The sequence below is a fragment of the Manacus candei genome, unplaced genomic scaffold (assembly GCF_025592945.1).
Source record: "Manacus candei isolate 608988 ecotype Guabito, Panama unplaced genomic scaffold, ASM2559294v1 h1tg000060l, whole genome shotgun sequence".
Lineage (NCBI taxonomy): Eukaryota > Metazoa > Chordata > Aves > Passeriformes > Pipridae > Manacus > Manacus candei.
Genome location: NW_026138108.1, coordinates 2,953,158 through 2,975,100, shown reverse-complemented (window position 1 = coordinate 2,975,100; position 21,943 = coordinate 2,953,158). Strand labels below are relative to the sequence as shown.

Below are 21,943 nucleotides of genomic sequence, written 5' to 3'. Positions count from 1 at the left end.
AAATCATATCTGCAGCATAAATCATACTTTACAACAGATTATATTTAAAAGAAATAATCTCCAAATGTAGTAATCTCCAAATGTTGTATATGCAATAAGGCCACCCCTTACATCAAAATTCACATCTGTAATATTTTAGCATGCATGTTAGCCAACAAAAGACCCATAAACAGGTCCACTTAATGTATCTTTACAAAGCTTTAAAAATACCTTTCCCCTATTTTTATTAACATTTTTCCAAAGAGATAAAAAAACTGAAAACCTTAGCAGCCTCACAGTGCTGAAGCCATTTATCATATTGCAAAGCTGAGAAATGCACTTCAGTTGGTTTTACCAGCACCCCCCACATAAGACTTGTCTTTTTAAAAAGTCCAGTAAAAGTCTCTACTAGAAAGATGCTGCCAGAGCCTGAATCAAAGGCTGATGGATAGGAATCATTTGATCAAAGCCTGAGAACAGAAAAGCATTTTTTATTAAATGCTCTTATGCTTTAATGCTTTTGCTCATTTACTCAAGGACATGGGCTTTAGCAACAGCTCACTTTGTGTACTGCACCATGTCACATACTCAGTGCAAATAACAAAAGCCCTCATCAACAGAAATGCAACTGGATTTTTGGTCATGAATACAGAGTCACTATTTGGTCTTGTTTTATTATGCCTGCACGTGCAATTTTCTTGGTACCAAAGATAAGAGTATTGGGCTAAAATGGTCACTGCTGAGAGGCTTATGCTGATGATATTAGAGTAGAGGAGGTGTAATTAATATCTAAATATGGTAATTCATATCAAGCAATGAGGTTCCACTTTAGATTGCTAATTTACAAATAAAAAACACCAGTGGAAAAAAAACCCCAGAGAATATGCTGTTTCTTCACTTCCTTTCTCCTGGCCTTTTATCCACCTCACACCCAAATACTCCCTTCTGATAGAAGCAAGAGCTTTCTGGCTTTCTGTCTCAATACTTCTTCTAACTTGGAAATTACTTTGAAATACATTTTTTATTAGTGACATTCTGTCCGCTAATTAAAACCAAACCAGAACAAACAATAACCCCCGAAATTTTGCCTTCACCATAGGCCTGTACAAACACAGAAGGCACCAGCACTGTGGGACATCAGTCTCACACAGAAATTGCACAGGGGCCCTAATCTGTCAGAAGATAAATGAGCAGGAAAGCCAAGTTTCCAAATGCCCTCTGCTGGCACCTGTCAGTATGACTAACAATTCAACCCTGCTCCTAAACTAGAAAACTAATTCTGAAGGTTTATCATCTGAAGATATCGTTAACAGGCTGCAGGAACTCAGCCATCCTCCTGCTGCAGGCTCCAGGAGCAGAGTGGCTTGGCCAGGTTCTTACCCCCATGACGTGCTGGCTCACAACACGCAGCCCAGCTGTCACAGCATCACAGCCACCACCAGCCACAGCAACCAAGGCCACCCCTTCCCACAGGTACCCCAGCTCTCGGTGCACTACAGGCTTACAGCTGTAACAGCATGAACAAAGTGACAGGCATTTTTTGAGTTATTTTGCCCCAAATAAGTGGATTTCCAAGCATGATGGCGTGGCCACCTTATTTCCAATATCCCCCTTAATCATTCACTAAGAATTTGGAAAAGTCATTAGGAACTGGTAGAGAAGAAAGCCAGGTTACAGTTCCTTAATATTCTGGTTTTGAATTACTATTCCTTTACTATTAACTTTGAGTTAATTGAGGACATTTTGTCGGATGATATTTAAAGTTATGTTTCAATACCATGTTAACAACAAAGCCATTGAATCAGAATAGACCAACAGTTAATAATACAGATTGGAAATACATATCCTGGAAGAACCACTAACTTCGTGAAAGAGATGATTATGTGTTTGCATGGTAGAACTCACAGAAATAGCTGTTGAAGACATTGGCCTGACAAAGCAACCTATTTTCCATGAAGCACTCTAAGGGATGAAAGCATTTCAAGTATGTTTGTTAAGAAGTGCTGCTGGGAGAAGAAAAGGAACACTCCTGCCTCTCATGGTGTGCAAAGAAAGGGACCATGTAATAACACACTAGCTAAAAATGTCTAATCTCACCCCATGAAGAAAGAGTTATTGCACTAATGAACTGAAGATGATGGACCAGTCTGGTTTAGGTCTTGCAGTTGGTTCCTGGGGTAGGGAAATTCAGCCTAGTGTTTACTGTTACTTGTATGGAGTAGATACAGTGACTACTGAGTTACCTTTTTGATTTTGTGCAAGTTTAGCCTTTACATATGACAGAATTAAATTTTGTCCTCTTTTGCCATATTTGCATTTGAATGCTTTTTGGATGGGATAGGGAAATAATTCTGTTCGATGTAGAAACCTGCAGGGTGCCTTGCTTCCAGCAGGAAAATCAACTTGATCTTCACATGCTGGCCAAGCAGAACCCACAATCATTAGCATGACACTAGAAAGATATTTGAGTTTTGACATGAAAAATGCCAGGATGCAAGGGATGGTATGAGAGGAAGAGCTGTCACTCCAACACAAGAACAGCAGCATACCTTCGTTTTGACACTGACAAAGTACATTCAAGGAAATACCCCAGTGGTAAAGCAGAATAATAGCATCCTCTAAGAAAGCCCACAAAATAGCATTTTCTACTCAGAGACAAAGATGCATTGCCATCTTCCTCACAGCATGGTGATACCTGGGGCTTTCCAAGCTTTACATCTCTACAAGCAACACAGGGAGTGGCTTCTAAAGCAGCACCATAGTATTCTCTTGCTGATGCTCTTCATGGAATTTCAAATCAAACAGACTCAATTTGCTAGAAAGAATATCTTACTCCCCAAAGCCACTAAATTTACTGTGGAAGTCCCAAAACTCCAGCTGGGTTCTTTCTTTGTAGCTAACAGATTTCAAGGGACTTGCACAGAAATAGCAGATTAGAATTTACGAAATAAACACAGAAATGAACCACAAGTTATATCAAAATGTAGCTGACTCCTCTAGTTCCATTTTTTCTGCAGTGGTAACAAAACAAGGAGAAAAACACTCCGATAAAACCTGACACTAAGATTCAATGCTGTGTCTTCATGATATTTTTACATATTCTGAAAAACAGGCCATGGTAAATTATTTCACACTGGACTCCAAATATTGAAAAGCATTAGTTAGATATGTCCTGATACTGTGCTTTGTAGAATGATTACTAGTGCCTGGAAAATAAAAACTCTAAAATAATTCATAAGAAAATAACAACTGTTCTGGATACTACAAGTATTTACTAAGCCTTGGGTTAAAAGGGCAGCTATACAAAAGATGGAGCCAGAGTCTCTCCCGAGCTGCACAGAGCTCCATGGGAGGGGAGGCAATGGCCACAATTTGTCATAATGGAAATTCTCACTAGGTATCAGGGAGGGGGGAAAGGAACAATCACTGTGATGTTGTTCAACATTGGAAAAGGGTCTCTGAGATATGGGGAATCTCTGTCTTTGGAGATGAAGATAAAATTTAAGATTAGAAAGGTCCTGAGTGGCCAACCCAATGTAACTTCAAAGCTGGCCCTTCTTAGCACAAGGAATCAGACCAGATGACTTCTAGATATCTCTTCCAACATGATTTTTTCTCTAATTCCATGATCTACAGGAAAGTAAGGGCTGTGTTGACAGAACTCAAACAAGCTGCATATTGAGAGCAAGGCAGGAGTTGAAACACCACAAGAATCACAGTGCTTTGGAAGAAGAGTGTAAAATGACAACAGGCTTCCTGAAATAAGGAAGATGGACCTATTGTGTCCCAGATTGCATTCCAAACATTAAATGAGGAGTATATTTTTACTGAGAGTAAGTCACCTGGCAGATAACAAGGGATACTTTGGCAGACTTAAGCAGTAGGGGTAAAGTATATGGAGACATTTTACAAAAGTTCTTGGGAACGTGGTTACAAATTATAAGTGGCTAATCACAGAAGGCACATATGGAGTTTAAGTACGGCCACACAGGTACAGGCCATTTACACGGTTATGTTAAAAAGATTAGATACATGTTAAAAAAAACAAGCACACAGAATGCAGGATGAGGGGCCTGTCCCAAAGGACTATTGATCAGATTACAAATGGATGTACTTTAGTTGACCTGAGATGTATATAAAGTACAAAACTGACAAAGTTAGAAGTATTGTGCACTGATAGCTCTGCAAAAGTATGACCTATAAATAGCAGAGAAGTAATACTACCATAGATCAGAGAGAGTCATAAGGGAGAAGAACATACAAATATCACAGGATTTTTCAGTCATTTTCACTCCCAAAGCATCTGCAAAAGACCAGACACAGTGACCACAAGAAATGGAAGAAAGGGAAGATTTCATCACAAATTTGCCTCTTCCACCTGATGAGAATAATGTGATACAAAATGCAAGAAAGGTCATCAAGATGTGACTGACCAGGCACAAAATCACAATGACAGCTTCTTACAAAGCACTGAAATCATCTGAAGTAGTATCACAGTAGCACAATACAAAGTGGTATTTTTTTTGACCTCAAGTCCTTGAAAAAGCACCACGGACAGGGCAGCTCTAAAATACTTCAGAAGGCATTTAAAGTCCTTGACGCTCATCTTTCAGGTAGAAACTATGGCTTCCATTCCCTCACTCCTGGCCTGTGGTAAAGAAAACAAAAAAATGTTTGTGTCCAGATCTTCTGTATGCCCTTCACTGGTATAGCTCAACAAGTTTCAAAACAGATTTTATTATCGTTATTGCCATCTGACAGATAAAGCACTGAAGCACAAATAAGGAAAGATTACTCAGCAGAGCAGTGAGAAAAATAGCAAAGGAGTCAGTCCCTGTATCCCAGAAGCACTTCTTATTCATTAGGTCAACACATATTTTGTTGTTTGTCACTTTGTCATTAGTCTGGATCTGAGAAGGACACGGACTGAGGACAGTTCAACGCCACCTTTACCTTTCTGGTTTGCTAAAGTTGCATTTATGTTTCATATTTCACCCAGTACGTACTGATCATATCTCCCATGTGACTAGGCTCTGTCCTCTACATTGATACTGAAAAGCTCCACAGTAGATAAACAATTCTTAGTTTTTAGTATTTTTCATGTAACACAGGAACCACTTCCACCACAGGATGCTCAGTTCACATTAATCCACACACAGAACTTAAATATCCCTCTTCATTTGGCTTAGACTCCCAGAAATGGAAGGAGAAGGAGGGGAATCCACATAGCTACGTTTCTGGTGACTAGCTGGAATTACCAGCAGGAAATGCTTTCATGTGTAGAGAATAACAGAAAATAGCCCAAGTAAACACTACCACTGCGACAAGCAGGAGGCATTTTTACATACCTGTAATCTTATCTTTTAATTGCATTGAAAGCTGAGGGTTGCAGTGATTGCAATAAAGATCGTCTTGTTAACAGTTCATGTACCCACTGCATCCTCCCTGATTAAACAATGTAAATCAAGGGAAATGTATGACTTCTGGAAATAGATGCTGAGCTACATATTGGTTTAAAGAGTCACATAGAATTCAAGCCCAAAAAGGCAAATGAATATGGTGCTATTTCTGACTTCTGTCTTTAAGGAAGGAAGCAAATTTTCTAGGAAAGGGCAAAATACTGTGCATCTCCTGCTTATGATAAGAGTTTACTGGTGTTAATACTCGGTGCACAGCTAATTCCATTTAAAAAGCCAAGCAGAGTCCCAGGATCTGCACAAATGTATGTTCCAAAGTATAATGCATCTGGCTACATTTTAGAGCCACTATTGATCTAAAAATCCATGTAACTCGCAGTGTGCTTTGCTCCAGTGTTACCCTCGCAACAGACATTTCTGTGTGTGCCATGAAGAGAGGGTTTGCAGCCATTCGCCCCCAGCCAGTGCTCCCACAGGGGACAAATCTTACTGGGAAGGTGCTGCAGCCAGACAACATGCTCCCATTCCTTGGTAAGGACAAATCAAATGTTTTCAAACTCATCAGAAACAGTTTGCTTTCTCTTAAGTAATTTGCTATCTGGTCCTCTATGCACTATTGCTATTGAAAGGTACTACATTGATAGTCCAGACTTCGACTTAACAATGTCCTGAGGCAGTTGCCCCAGTCCAGCAGCACTAAGAGACACCAGCTAACAAGAAATTATTGATCCTACCACCTAACTCAGCACTGCAGTGCCACTTGCACAAAGTCCTGCTATCCCTCTATGTGTAAACACATACAAGTACAGGCAACCATGGAAGGAAGCTCCTACTCAACAATCCATCTGTTAACTTGCCTACAACCTGGTTTATCAAAATTCCTGTCAGTAGAGGAAGCTACATCCAGTTTGATATGGCCACTGGCATACCTGCAAAACCTGCCATACACAAAGCTTGATTGTATTGGAGCACTTCATGAAATGAACACCTCATTTCCTATAACCAGCTAGAAGCTGCTAAAATAATTTCACATCCTTGAAGACACATCAAATCCAACAACTGATCTGCAGTGGCTTCAAAGCAGCTGAAGTAAAAGACTCTGTATTTCAATTTAAACTGCCTAAGCCCATGCATTTCCATCTCTGGTCACACAGCCTTTACTTTGAACTGCACTAAGAGATTAAGGTCATTGTCAAAACAACAGGACAATGTCACTCTGGACAAGTTGAACAGTGACAGCAAGTAAGCAGTGGTTGCATGGCAGAGCAGACAGCAGCGAGTTACTAAAGGAAAAAGAAAACTGTCTTTCACAAGGGTGAAAATGCCTGGGTTTTCAATGCTAAGAACCCCTGTGGTCTGGGATGTTTTAGGCAGACGTTAACCAAATGGCCAGCATTAAAACTACCTCGTGTCTGCTGCAGTGAAACAGAACAGCACACTGCACAGGCCAGCCAGCACAGCTCTGAGAGGTCACCATTATATTAAAACACGCCAAATAGAGCCAATGCCTTATAAAAGAAATCTGGCTGGGTTTATGCATTTGGTTTTGCGCCAAATTAGAAAATTATTGGCCAGAGCAGATTATAACGAGGAGAATTGCAACTGCTTATGATCCTTGTTCTGTGCTTGGGTTAGTTTCTCCTACATGATATTTTTGAGTAAAAATCCTGGCCCCTGTGCATCTGAGGATTCTTCTGCCACCAGCCACAAACTGGTACAGAAAAACACAACAGCAACAAAATAAACCCCACTATTAGGCTACCAAAGCATTAAGAAGTACAGAAGCACGATGTGCTTTGACACAGATCAATTAGCAATTTCATGCCTTCTTTAAGCCTGGTATTTGTATATAAATAAAGTGTTCGTGAACATGATGCCTTTCCAAAGTTCAGCAACAGCAAGACTTTGGAGTGCACAGAGAGATTTCCACCCAGGCTTGAGCATCAGAAAGATGAAGCCAGCAGCTGTGATGCTATAAACCTCTTTCCTTGTTGAACCCTGCTGCTGTCCATCATGCCTCATGCAGCCATCATAACCGCTCCACATTCCTTCCTATCCACTTTTATCCCTTCATTTGCTGCTTTATACCTACAGCAGAGGGTGAGGGAAGAGTGACTTCTTCATAGCATCAAACCAATTAACTCATATATTAAATTGAAACACTGGAGAAAACATGGCTTTCAGAAGCTCTCTTAAGATGGCAAATAAACAAAAATATGTGTTTTCTTCTACACTTATTGCTTAGTAAATCCCAAATACATTAGTATTATGGTAAATTGGCCTTGCATCAAATGATGAATCCAGTGATTTCACAGCTAGACACTTTGGCTAAAGAGTACAAATGCTTTGGGTGGATATACCCACACATGTGTGCATCGACTGTTATATTTGCTACAGAACATAGACAAGAAGGTAATTCAAGAAGTAACAGAGACATCAGGTCTGATCTGTCACAGGAAAATTACAGAATCTGGTGGATGGAATGCTTGCAAGTATGTGCAGGAATTCTCACATCGTAAAGTGGGTAAAGAGATCTTTGTAGCTATATTACTGAGTGAAATCCACAGACACCTCAGTCCTCAGATACAGTAAAGTCTTAATACCTGTGTAGGGCACAGTAATACACTTTCTTACATATTATACAATATGGCAGGAATCTGGACTGAAGGTTAATTAGCCAAGATCCTGTGAACACAAGTTTTATTTGTGACTTGGTTCTCAACCAATTATGCCCTCTGGATTAGTACTCATACTCAAACAAAAAGTCATTAGCAATAGCTAACAAGGTGGTAAAAAAAGAGAAGATAAAAATCAAAACAGGAAAGATATATCCTGTTTTTCAACAGAGAAAACAGGCAAATTTAACAAATGAACATTACTCTGAAGCAATGATGTATGTATTTCTTTTGAGGGAGGTCAGGGGTTGGGAGGGATGGGTCCAGACTGGCAAGCCTACCTGAAGTGTCCAGGAAATTCAGTAAGCCACAGAGAATGAGAGCACAAACAAGTTTCCTAGTCTGCAGAGCTGGTGATGGGAGTGTGGAGGAAAAGGGAACAAACATGCTGTTGTTGGAGAGAGATGAGAGGCAGCAGCTTAGTTTGCAGGTAAAGAGCACAGAGGGGGACCATACAAGTTGTGAACAGGCCTGTAAGGGACAGAGGGAGATTCTGATGGAAGATTTCAGTTCTCTCTGCAGAAAGACAAACACAAAAATACTTGTACCAAAGAACCACATTCAAAAGGCTGATACCAAATTAGCTTAGCACATGGCTCTGTTAATTCTGCCCAAATATTTTCTGTTTGATGACAGACCGAATTGCTGCTCACTGAACCAAGGTTATCTCTCCCATGCATTAACTAGCCTGGCAATCAGAAGGGAACCTGGCAAACTTGACTGAGAACAAGGACAAAGTAATCTCTCTGAGACCTGCTGCCAAGCAACAGAGCTGCCTGCCTGCCAGCAGCAGCACTTACACCGGGGACATGGTAGAGGAGCTGCTCTCTCTTCCCTGCAGGTAAGCATGTGTCACCTCAGGGCAGCCCATCTGCTAATTTCACCACTTGATGGACACGGAGGAGGATGCAGGAGGGGCACAGCAGGAGTCAAGGAAAAAGCCTTTTGGCTTTTCTCTGCCATCAGCACCCAGTGATGCACTCCCAAGTGCTGGTAACTTCAAGATACAAGGCACCGGGTGGTCTTATGCTCTCCCTACCCTGCTACTCCAAGCAGCCATCCCATGTTGTAAATAAGACAGCACTAAGTTCCCAAGGAAACCACAGTTCCTTGGTACTGCTGACTATGATTTTCCAGTTCATGCAAAGAGAGCAGACCAAGTTAGGTCAGACTCTGTAAGAGACCTGATGAAGCACAACCAATTACCAGAATTGCTCCCAGGACTCCTGAAGAGCTGACAGCACAAAGGCTTGGCCATTATGCTCCAGGCTCACGACTAATCATGTCATAAGATTTCATTGCTGTCCACCACCTCCCAAAAGTGGTTTATTCAAATACTGCTGTGTTATCTTCTAGTGGTGTTTTCCTTTGGGGCTGCACTGTGAGTCCCAGGAAAACATCTGGAGAGAGTGTGGTAGAGTAAAAAGCCAGACAGTTGCAAGCACATAATAAACCACAGGTGAAGTTTCACACAGCAGTTCATTGATACCTGCTCTGTGGGCTCTGATGTTAGAACAACTCACTAGAGCTTTTCAGAGTCTTCACACCCAACCTGCCACAGGCTAAGGTCCAAACTGTTCCTCAGTACTTAAAAAACTTGCTGCTTCCCAGACAGTTGACACCTTACTAGCAAATAAATTTCTTTCCAGACTGGGTTATATATTCAAGGATATTGTGCTAAAGAGCAGAAAGTTTTCTTCCAACAGTCATAACATTTTTAGTTTCTTTCCCACTTGTATTTCCACAGTCTTTGGCTGCTGCTTCAGCTTGTGGAGAAAAGGGAATCATGCACATGTTCCCCTAAATCAGGTGGTCTAGGGCAGCCCCCCAGCTCAAAGTTGATACCTCAAATACATATATAATCCTCTCCATGGTAGTTGTGTTACAGAGAACTCCTCAACACTGGGTTTGCATGCAAAACCAACTTGCTTTATATATCCTCCCCTCTGGCATACCCCATTGCCAAGTCTTAAAAAGGGAGTATTTTTTTACAGCCACCCACAGTAGCCTACCCCAGAAGCCTAAGTTGAGAGTTTTGCAAAAGATTGTTTTTAGCTCAGAAATTATACTGAATTTTAAGTTGTAGTTTTAAGCGGTTGCAGAACATTTTATCAGCTGCTTTCTGCCCCTACCTTCATTCCCCATTTCTCCCTTCCCATTTCCACTTGTCTCAGTCCAGTGGGGTGTTTTGGACTCTTTGCCGATAGCTCAGATAGAGGAGTCAAATCAAGTTTTAATCAAGCATTCAAATCACTGCTGGTGGGCTCATTCGACAGCTTCCATAACCAAGCCCTCTTGTGACAAAAGCCACCGACGCATGAAACTCACATATGCTGTGCCAAAGCTGAAGTACTAATGCAACAATATCACCAGGGACTCTCCACACAAGACTACTAACTACACTGTGTAGATAAACTTAGTATTCATAATGCTAATTCACCACAAGAGACACTAATTTGGGGAAGAAGAGGGGGGTGGTACAGAAAATTTCCCAGAAGCCCAAGGTTGGTGCCTCTTTTCCATATGCATGAGCAAATCACTGGACTGATTCCTGGAATCACAGTCCTCTCCTTGAGCTATGGGAGTAGCTCTCCTTGGCATAGCTGTCCTGCAAAGTACTCTCCTTTCAGTTATTCTCTGGATCTTCAGCCAAGTGATGTCACCTCCTGCAGTTAGCCAAGGGGTACAAAAGCTAAAGGTGAACAAGAGGCAGCAACTGCGCTCAACAACTTGGATGAATAAGCAGTTTGGTGCTGAGCCCTGACAGCACAGTAATCCCAGAGCAAAATTCATTTTTCTGAAGGCCCAAATCTTTCTGCTAAGCATGAAGAAAGCTGTTCTTGTGTGACAAAAATCTGAAAAGCAGTTCCATGTGGAAACTGTCACACAAAAACTTATTTTCAGTTTCAGGCAAAAGCCTGACTGCTTCTGTGTGCTCATGCAACATAGATTCCTAGAACTACAGCAGGGTTTAATAATAGTCTATCTAGTCCAACCTTGACATTGGGGATGTCTTCCCCACTTTGGGAAAGTTGGTATACAACAGCATTTCTAAGCACTTAATTTTCCAAAGTACTGAGCACTGACATAATCACCATCTCTCTTTGACATCCACAAAAATTTTACTGCTAACCTCAACGCAAAGGGAGTTTGAACAACAGCAGGTACCTTTAAAAATTCCACCTGGAGAGATTTGTTACAGAAATATGAAGACGCAAAAATGCAGTCTGAACTGAAATATTTAGGTACAAGCACCAGAAGAAACAGGACAAAGGGTTAAAAATAGGACTATTGCTAATGAAGACCACACCAAGGTTGTAGAAGTGTCACACTCACACACTAAGGTTGTGGCAGTGCCACATCAACCACTCACATCTTCCTTATCCCACAAGGAAAACAGGTAATGGGTGATAACCTGGCCTAAGATTTACAGAAGATGAGGTAAGCAAGGCTCTGCAGGAAAGCACCGCTCTGCAACCGCTGCTGAATCCTAAAGGGTACAAAAGATCTGTTGAAAAACACGCTTGTTACATCAGATTACATCAGGAGGAACGCCAGAAACTTAATATCTGGCACCCTTTGGCCTCTACGTCACACACAACTGATCCTTGCCAGACACCCTGGACATACACCTCCTAGAGCTTGTGGACATGGGCATGTCTGTTAAAGCATGCAGATGAATGAAATCTGTGAGAGAATCAGCATCAGCAGGCAAAATCAACTTACTTAAAGATTTTTTTTTTTAAAATAAATACTACTTTCCCCTTCTGTAAGATCTCCCACTGATTTTTTTTATGCTGATTTCCCTACACACCCACAATTTTTGTGATACTCCGCCCTTAACTGCAGCAGCAGATGAGCCCATTTAAGTTTCCTTCTGCTTGTTCACTCTGTATTTAGAGCACCTCACCAGTATCAGAGTTGCTCAGACCACAGACACTCTGTAGGTTATCTTGTGAGAGACTTCTCCATTAAAAGCTACTGTAACACTTGGTGTGAATCCCTAGTTTTTTACAGTTCAGGTAAAAAGGACTGAACATTCAGTCAAAGGAGGTTAACAGGATAGACTGTGTAATAATTGACTAAAACTATATTAACATCCTCATATTATCATCCTGGTTGAAACTTTAATAAAAAGATTTTCTCCACTTACGGGAAAAGGACAATGCTTCCAAAGCTAATGGTACTTTCAGGCATCTTAAAGTAAATTTTCCATTTTATAGGAGTATTCTGGTGCCAACATGCCTCTCTTGTTCTTCATTTATGATAAAACAGAAATTACAGTTGGACAGTTAATGAGCCACTTATATATGCCACAAAAAGGAGAGATGCTGCAGTACCAAACTTTTTAGTATCTGAGTCTGTTGAAGAAAATAGCTTTATAATTCATACATATTAAAAAAACCCCCTACACTAAAAGTAAAACCAGACATTGAAATTCCTATCTGCAATAGGCTGTCTGTAAGATATAAGGCATCTCCCAGCCTCCACTAACACTGAGCAAAAGAATTGTATCCAGCTTGTGTTGGAATAATACATTTCCTCCTCCCACTTTCTTTTCTTGACAAGATTAGTTTCCCTAGGATGAAGGGGAAAGAGAAGCATGTGGCAGTGATGCATACAGTCCTGGTTCTGTGATAAGCAGAGACTGCAAACCCACCACGGTGAATCCTGCCAAACATACGCTCTCGTGAACTAGATTATGGGACTATCTGTCGGTTGAGTTGTTTATTTAAATTATACCAGGGAACTGAATTTACATCTCCTAACCCTATTTTGCTTCCTTGCATTTCAAATTGCTTATGCTACATTATTTGGCCATTAGATTCCATTTAGAAGGAAAAGAAAGCTCCCCAAACTCTGTCAGTATTCACATGCAATTTAATGTAGGAAAAAAATGAAACTCGATGAGAATCTCAGCAACAATTTGTAACATATATAACACTTGAAAGGATTAACTTCTTTAAAGGTCAGATTCTACCAGTGGATGGATAAAACCTGTCCTACCTTGTGGATGAACTTACCATTAAGAATGCTGTTACTTGCCTTAATGAGATACCCCTAACATTTGATACTCAGTGAAAAGACAAGAAGACGTTGATCCTTTTTGAGTTCAGTCTAGTCATTAATAAAACTTGGGGGCAGAATGTTATAGATGTGTGCAAACAAAGGCTACTCAACACAAGACCAACATCTGAAGGTCTAAGTGACCTTCATAAATAATGCTCCACTTTCAGCAAACGGTGATTAGTCACTTCTTGGTCCTCTGCAAAAAAAAAAAAAAAAAAAGGTGCTCTCTCACTTATGTCCTCTATGGAAAAAATTTCACATTTGGACTCCTGGGTCCAAAACCCCAGTTATAGGCCATTTCAGGAAACAAAACTTCCTCCTGATAAAACAACAAAGACTATTAACCACCTCATACTATTTAAAAGTACAAAGAAATGAGGAAGTCAAGGTTTATTCAATAGGGAATTCTGTGCAAACGCAGTCAAAACTTGGCCATGAAAAGGAGAATACAACTTTTCTAAAATATTGAACAAATTAGAATTCAAATCTTTATTTCATAAATTCAAGTTATTGTGTTGATAGCCCTTTCACTTTAGGGCATGAAAAGAAAAAATCAATAAACTGAACAATTTCCATAGATATTACCCAGACTTACCAATTTCAAATAGGACCAGGAAAGGTTATACAAAGGACAAAGAAAAGAACATTGCACTGGCATTACTGCAGAATTTAGAAGAAGTTAGGTTATGAACAGCAACTAAACTGGGTTATAGAATTTAAATCTGGTGCCCTGAGACTAAGTTGTTTCCAAATTCAGCTATGGACTTGCACAGAAAATATGGCAGAATTGCAAGGTGATACTGTTTACATATTTTCTGTGAAGCCCAATGTAATTATCCTGTGGTTTACTAATACCATCATACTGCAAGTCCGGGGGTCTTACTTGTATTACTGTATATGTGCCTGAACTTTTTGCCCCATGAATGCTTTTGAGATTTCACCATTCCATGGTCATTTTTGTCCTACTATTCAGTTTACATTGTCCTCTGCTTGGCATCCTCTAAACAACCTAGCACTGCTATTCTGCCACCACGTGTGATAGCTCACACTCAGCTTCTCAGATGTTCCACGGCTGTCTTTTTCTGTGTGTAAAAGTGTTGATGTGAGGGAAAAGGACCACAGCTGTCCTTCCCATAACACAGATGCTTCTTAGGTGGGTGGCTACATGGAGAAAGGGAAGGATACAGCCTCCCAGCTCCTAAAGTTGCATCCACCTTAGCATTAATCCTAGCCTTGAGCATTGTATACTTCTAACCAAAGGGACTGTTTGTATATGTGCACACCTCCATTCATACATGCATGCTCATTCTTCATTTCCATGCCTGCTGAGCATATCTACTGCTAGCAACTTCTTGTCATTAATTCTATCACTGTCTGTTTTGTACAATTTTCTATTCCTGTAGATTAGCTCTCTGCTAATGTTTCTATCCTCTTTTGTCATAGAGCATCCTTTCTTAGTCATTTGTCATTTTAGCACTAGCACATGTGCTCCTGGAGTTTGCTTACTACAGCTCCAGGCTCCCCCCTCCCAAACCTGGCTCCTTCCTACCCAGCTACACATACATAAACTCACAATTTCCACTGGTCTCCAGACTAGGTCTGTCAACATGGGGCAAAAGTTCAAACAGGCAAAATCTCAGCAAATCTTGCTGCTTACTGGTTAGTAGGCACCAGCAGCTGCAGGTAGTAAAGCCAAAAACTTGGTGGGGTAGGCGGGTAAAGGTTCCCAGTACAATCTGTGAAGCAGCGTGTGCTGCTTTTAAAGCTGCCTGCCAAGAGAAGAGTGCAAATGTCCAGCCTCTGCTCATGACATGACTAAATTGGCAGCATTTCAACTGGAAAAAATCCCTGTTCACTTCTCAACCCTGTTCCTCCTGAAAGTGTATTCCAAATCACCTACCAGATGGCCCCTTTTCATGCTGAACTTGTGCTCCCATCTCCTGCTATGACAAGGTGTCCCACATTTGCTCCCCATCACAAGCTGTGGAGAGGACACCCTTGTTTTCTTACACTTAATCTTCAACAAAGTGGAATTGAAAAGTCCACCTTTCCAGCTTGTTTGTCAGCATAGCCTCTTCTTCCTCCCACAGAGAACACAGTTCTGTACACCACCTCCCACAGCAATAAAAAAGAAAGGCTTTAGCATTTCTCAGCAATCACATTAACTTTGATGAATTGTCTGGTAGTGGCACCTGCTGCTAAGGATACAGATGTACAGGATGAACTAAAAGGCATTTCTCCATGAACCAGATGATATTGCTGCAGATATGTCACTGTACAAATATGTATTTTTCCTCTCATTTGACCAATGATTTTAGCTTTGGCAAAGGCATCAATAAAATAGCTTTGAGGAACAAACAACTTCAAATAAACTTTGCAGAAATCCTAGTAGTAAAACAGAGTACATAAGGAAGAATTTCCTTATGTTTCACTGAGAGAAGCTGTTCTTCATTTTGAGTGGAAATTCACTGTATTTAAAACATCATTAAATACAGCTCCGGGAATAAAGAAAACAAACAACCTGACATGTAATTCATAATAACAACTTGAGTATCATTACAACTGCATTCTGCTCTGTGGCTACCAACATCTTCTAATGGAAACACATACACATTCATATTATCAGTTCATTACCAGGAAGGCAAGTTCTTCTGCAGGGAAATTTCACTTCAGCAAAGCAGATCAAAAGTTCAGATGGAATGAATTAGTGTGCACCAAGTACGACATCCTGCAGAAAAATCTCCCATTCTATTTAGGACTTTAAAATAACTACAGTAGAATACCCACTAGAATATTTATTATAAGGTATATTCAATATATAATGCAAACCCTGAGAGTATATTTGTCACTTCCACAAGGACTATCAAGGGATTGTTGTTACTAACTGTCAGGGTGGTTTTTTTCTTTTTATGATGGACACATGAGAACAACATAAAAGGTTAGTTATTCAGTTCCTCAGCTGACTTCTTTGGTTGTTCATAAAACACAAAACAACTGCAAAGCTGCTATCAAAACAAATCAGTAATTTTTCAGCATCTGGCCATTTTCTGTCGCAGACAGCACCATTCTGGTATAGATGGTTCAAAATAGATATAGGAGTTGCTGAGGGCAGGGATAAGGCAAGGAAACCAGGTCAGGTACAGGAGGGTGTGCTGTTCAGGTGTGTTGAGTCAATTAGTCTATGATGAGATCCCATTACAGTTACTAAGTCCAAAGGCATTAATTTAAATTAGCTTGCAGTCTGCTCTAAGTTCTGCAAAGGATAAAAGTTTCTCTGTGCAACATCATTTCTGGCTATAGTTACACCAACTAGGGCCTTCCTTTCCAAGACCTTTGCAGGACGTACACTAGGACTGGACTTCTATATGGCTCATAAAAACATTTGTGGTTATGTTAATTGAGATTTAAAATTTATTCCTAAAATATGAAAGAAACCAATCACTAAACGAGGGGTTTTATTCTATTAGCCAATGTCCAGATTTGTTGGGTCAATGCTTTGGTAATTTTTTTGTCATGCCTACAAAGTACAGTCCTTTTGAAAATAACACACATTTTAATTCAGAAGACTTAGAAAATTATTTGGGATGCAACTGCAGTGAAATTTGCTTAAGAAATGTTCAAGTGATCCTTTCTTTTTTCAACTTTAATTTGAGGAATCTTTTTTCAGGGTCTCTAGGTTATGGGTATCTACATGAAATGCTTGGGATGCTTTTGCTTTGTCTTTGACATTAGAAAAACAAAACAGAGGATTATGACAATACCTAGGCATTAACAATGTTTTGAGGATTTGGTAAGTATACCATTTTTCGACTTGAAATAATGATTTCCAACGAGTACTCTAGGCCAAGTACAACTGCCCAAAATGGAGCCAACCCTCAAAGGACTTCTGCCTCCTATAGTTTTGTTCCAGATCTGTAAAGGTATTTTAGCCTCCTAATAAAAGCGTTAGGTACCACACCACCTTTTCAAATCTCAACACCAGTCTTTTGCACATTGATCAAAGCATTGTGCTCTAAAACTAGAAGACACTCTTCCATATTAGTGTATGCCTCATTGTGTACAAAATTGCTTGGATTTTGTTGGTCTAAGCACTTCTCATGAGGACATTATTCTGCCTGATTTTCATTTTGTTATCAATCTGCACACCATCTGCCAGCAATACTCCCTGTAGCAACATGCTCCAGTAGGTTGACCCATCAGACTCTATTCTGTAACAAGCTGAACATGACCAGAGGTGCTCAGCACTTGTTATGGCCCTTCCTGGCCTTGTGCTCTTTTATCAGACAGTCTCTGCCATAGTACTCAATCCTCTTCAGTCAACACTTTGGACTGTTTTCCCCATGGGTAAAATTCATAGCTTACTCCTGTCAACATACATCTCAGCCTTCGCCGTATTGATCACCATAACTGCTCTACTCTGGCCTCCGATGGGGAGGCCTGGAGACACACCATCTATAACACTGCTGATGAGTTTGAGAAAGCACGCAGGATCACCCTTGAGGAGAAAAGACAACGCAGAAAGAATCGTGCCTTGCAGAATATACCACCTAAGGAGTCTTTCTGCTGTGCCTTTTGCAACCAGACATGTCTATCTTGTATTGGCCTTTTTAGCCACCAGTGCGCTTGTAACAAACGTGGGTAGAGCCCTTCCCAAATCTTCGTTCACGAAGCCCAGCCATGATGAGAGGACAGCTTATAGGCAGAGAAGCACCAAGAGCCTGCCACTTGCATGCCACCTCCCGGCATATCAATCCCATAGAGGTGTGTCCTCATAACACATAATCCTAATAGAATGGCAGCACACTAGCTACAAAAATTAGGGATCTGGAGCATCTCTCTTATGAGGAGAGACTGAGGGAGCTGGGCCTGCTTAGTCTAGAGAAGGGAAGACAGAGAGAGGATCTCAACAATGCATATAAATATCTCAAAGTTGGGTGCCAAGAGGATGGTGCCAGACCCTTTATGGTGGTGCCCAGCAACAGCACGAGGAGCAACGGCCATAAACTAAAACACAGAAGTTTCATCTCAGTATGAGGAAGAACTTCTTTACATTGAGAGTGGCAGAGCACTGGAACAGGCTGCCCAGGGAGGTCATGGAGTCTCCCTCTCTGGAGACATTCAAAAACCACCTGGATGAGTTCTTGTGTAACCTGCTGTAGGTGACCCTGCCTTGGCAGAGGGGTTGGGCTGGATGATCTCCCAACATCCTTACCAACCCTAATGATTCTGTTAAATTATTTTAGGATAATTCACAATATCATCCTGCTAAAGACAGGGTAATTTTGTGTGAGAAAAGAATTGACACATAGCATTTATGTAGTTTTTATCTGACCTTGTTCATATACTTCTTGGCTATTTGCAGTTCCTTCTGTAAGCCATGACAAGCTTTGTACTCAGAAATGTCTCTCATGACAGGGCTTCCTAAGCTATTCTTAAAAGCAAAGACTTGACACTTCTCAATACAGTTCTGGCTGGAAATAATTTAGGAAGCAAATGCCCTGAAATTCCCAGAGAAGACATGAGAATGCCCAGTGAGTAGGAATGAATTTTTGCTGCCTCTTCCCATTCCATCTCAGCTGTTTCACTGCACTTCTCGGACTGAAGTGGGAGTGCTTGACAGAATACTTCTCAGATGGGAACAGAAGTTGTCCCGGTCAAGGCTCTTCTCAGATCCTGACAGGCAAAAGGCTATTTTAAATGTGCTGATTATCAGGCATGCAGATACCACCACAGGCTGAGTACTGCAGACTGGAGAAAGAGAAAACCCTTCTTCAATATATTTTGGACCCAGTTCTCCCTTCAAACTCTGACAGACACCACTTGCAAGTGCCAAGAGTATAAGAACAGGACACAAATATAGCAATAGCCTCCACAGTATCCAAGCTCAGCCTCCGGCAACATGTGTCTCGGGAAATTCTCAAGCTAGAACTGGTTTAAATGTTTTTGACAGATCTGCTGGTATAATATTGCCTAATTGCTTTTGGCACCCAACACATCTAACAGCAGTAAGTTCCTCAGGTTAATCAAACACAGTGGGGAAAAGTCCTTACCTGTTGTGCATTTACCACCTGACAGTCCGAGTGGTTGTCGTACAGTTTTTGTACCGTGAGAAACTGAGAACAGCCAATCATTCCTGACTCATGTCTCCATGTTGTTTATGACTGCCAAAAGGTTATGTGTCCATTCAACCCATTCCCTCTGCCCAGCTACTATTATCTATAATAGCATCAGCCACAGTTGCAGGAACAGGTTTCTCTGGGAGACACTGAGCACAATGTCTGCTGCAGAGGATTAAGGACATTAGTTTCCAACTCAAAGCATATAATCATGCAGGATTATAGAATCACAGAGTTGGGAGAGACTTGAAAAGATCACACAAATGACAGCAGAACAGGCCATATCTATGTCACTCCAGAGAGACAATTACTTCATCTATTAACAAGCCTGAATCTTCTGTTCTGTGACTGAAGCCTATTACTTTTTACCCTAGGCCTACAAAGAAGAGTTCTTCCCTTCCTCCTTCCAGTAGCCATTTACACATTTGCAAAAGGTTGTTAAATATCCTTAGGCATCTCTTTTTTTATCAAAGAACTCCAATTCATGCAATCTTCCCCCTAGATTTTATTTTTACCTCGATCATTTCCCCTGCACTCAGATCAAACTGTCCAGTTGATCCACATCTTCCAGCTGTAGCTCCCAAAATCTGAATTATATCCCAGCTGAAACTATACTAAATGCCAAAGAGATGGATCATTTCACAGGTCTCACAGGTGATATGTTCTACTTTTGTATTGCAAGATGGCTTTGCCTTTTGAAGCAACACAGCATTCCTGACTTAAATCCACCTTGTGAACCCCAGATCCTCTCTTATAGGTCTATTTGGATTATGCAGCTGATTATTTCTGAAGTGAAATATATTTATTTCAGGTTGTATCTCCAATTTGTCAGCATCATTTTGGCTACCAAATGCATATTCTCTATTTCCTGCCCTCTCAAAAAATCAGATCATGACTGAATACTAATTGTAACAAAATATATGGGGATGCAAAAACTTTCAGATTCTAAAAGGGTATTTTTTATATTGAGCCATGAATCAGGGTCTGAACTACCTTCAAAATAGTTCCTTCTTAGTATCACAGGTGCACATCATCTCTAATGAGGTTTCACAGGATAATTAAACCCAGACAGCTTGGGCTAACATCCAAATCTTCAGTTATTCACCTTATCTGACAACTCTAGCAAATAGTTTGAAGTGTTGTAATTCCTAACACAACGGGCGCATAATATCTGGGACCACTGACTGAATATTTGAGATACCTCTCATTGCTTGATCTGCAGTAGGCAAAAATAGCGCTAAATAAAGTGCTTTAGTTAAAAAATACTTTCTCACGTCCTTGTTATTTTCGGCAGCTCTGCTATTGCTACAATTACACCAACAGTTTTGCCATGTCACTTCTTTAAAATACCCATTCAACTATTTCATGCAGAGCTGATGGCTAACCCAGGTCTTGCAACATATTTCTAACTCCTACTGAACCTCACGAAAGGGGAACATACAGTGAGGCGAGCACGCAGAACACGGGTAGGTAGCATTAAAGGACTTGTTCTTGTCCCTAGACATTACACGACTCTTGGAATGCACTTTTCACTATCCACAGTCCATATTCACCCTTTTCAAAATGGCTTTAGTGAGAAGAACACTAAACTCCTGTTTAAGAAATGGGATGGGCCTCCCAAGAGTGGTGTACTGGCAGTTAATCTGGCAGCTCTGAAAGGGCAAAGATGGCCTTAGCACTTACTTTTGCAATAAATAAGATTTTATTTGCATAATACCTCTGTTGTAAAATCATTCTCATTATACAGACTGGGAACAGAAAAGCAAGAAAATTAGGTGACTCAATTCTGTCAGCAAGACTGAAATAGAATCTAGGTCCTGCACCCAAGCTCAGTGCTTTCCACACTAAGACATCTCAAGTAAAATAAAACAATATAGATCTAAAAATTCCTTGTGTTCACTAATCATCCCATAGCTCTACCCAGCACCTCATTAACTCAGCTTACAGCATGGAACTACTTTGACTTCTACAGTTTTATTCCTCATCTTAGAGCAATATGCTTCTCACTTTACAGAGTTGTTATTCCAAGTGAGATTTCCCAAATTCACTTCGGTTATGTTACAGATCAGCCTCACAATGTGGGAGTCCATAAGAAAACAGTATCCTCTACTCTGAGTATCAGCAATGTTCAGGGAAGTAAAGCTGTGCCAGCACACTAGAAGGGAAAAAAATGAGTCGCAAATAGCTTTGGCAGTTGGTTTGCTAAAGCAGGATCACCTGTATTCAGTGCTGTGCTAAGCTATCAAGCTCTTCCAGCAGAAGCCCATCCAGCAGTACCTGGGCAGAGCACAGCTGCAGGAGCCCGTGTGACATGTAAAGTGCCAGCACAGCAAAAGGCAGGTACGTGCAGCTGTGACAGGCCCACAGGGGTAGCACAGAGCAGATCAGCACGAGGAGATACACTGAGAGTGTCAGACAAGCGTGTGTGGATGCATCCCAGAGCCTAGAAAGAAAACAGATGAATGCACTTGAACACTGTGCCCAACTGCAAGGTTACCATGTGTGGATTTGCATAGCTTTGCCCTGGGCACTAATGGAACAGACAATCTGCACACACGGCTGGCATGGGTACTTCTAGCAGCATGAAATCTAGCAACTTGCTCTGGAAGGAGGATCACACAGCTACTCAACTCACAGGGCATGCCAAAAACTGCATGAACATCGATTTCTCAAGGTCCTACTAGCA

General features: G+C 40.9%; 1 protein-coding gene across 10 annotated transcripts in view; it reads right to left on the bottom strand.

Moving 5' to 3' along the window:
* Positions 1-21,943, bottom strand: part of TSPAN4 (tetraspanin 4) — a 435,304-nt gene that overhangs the window by 223,638 nt on the left and 189,723 nt on the right. The window lies entirely within an intron of this gene.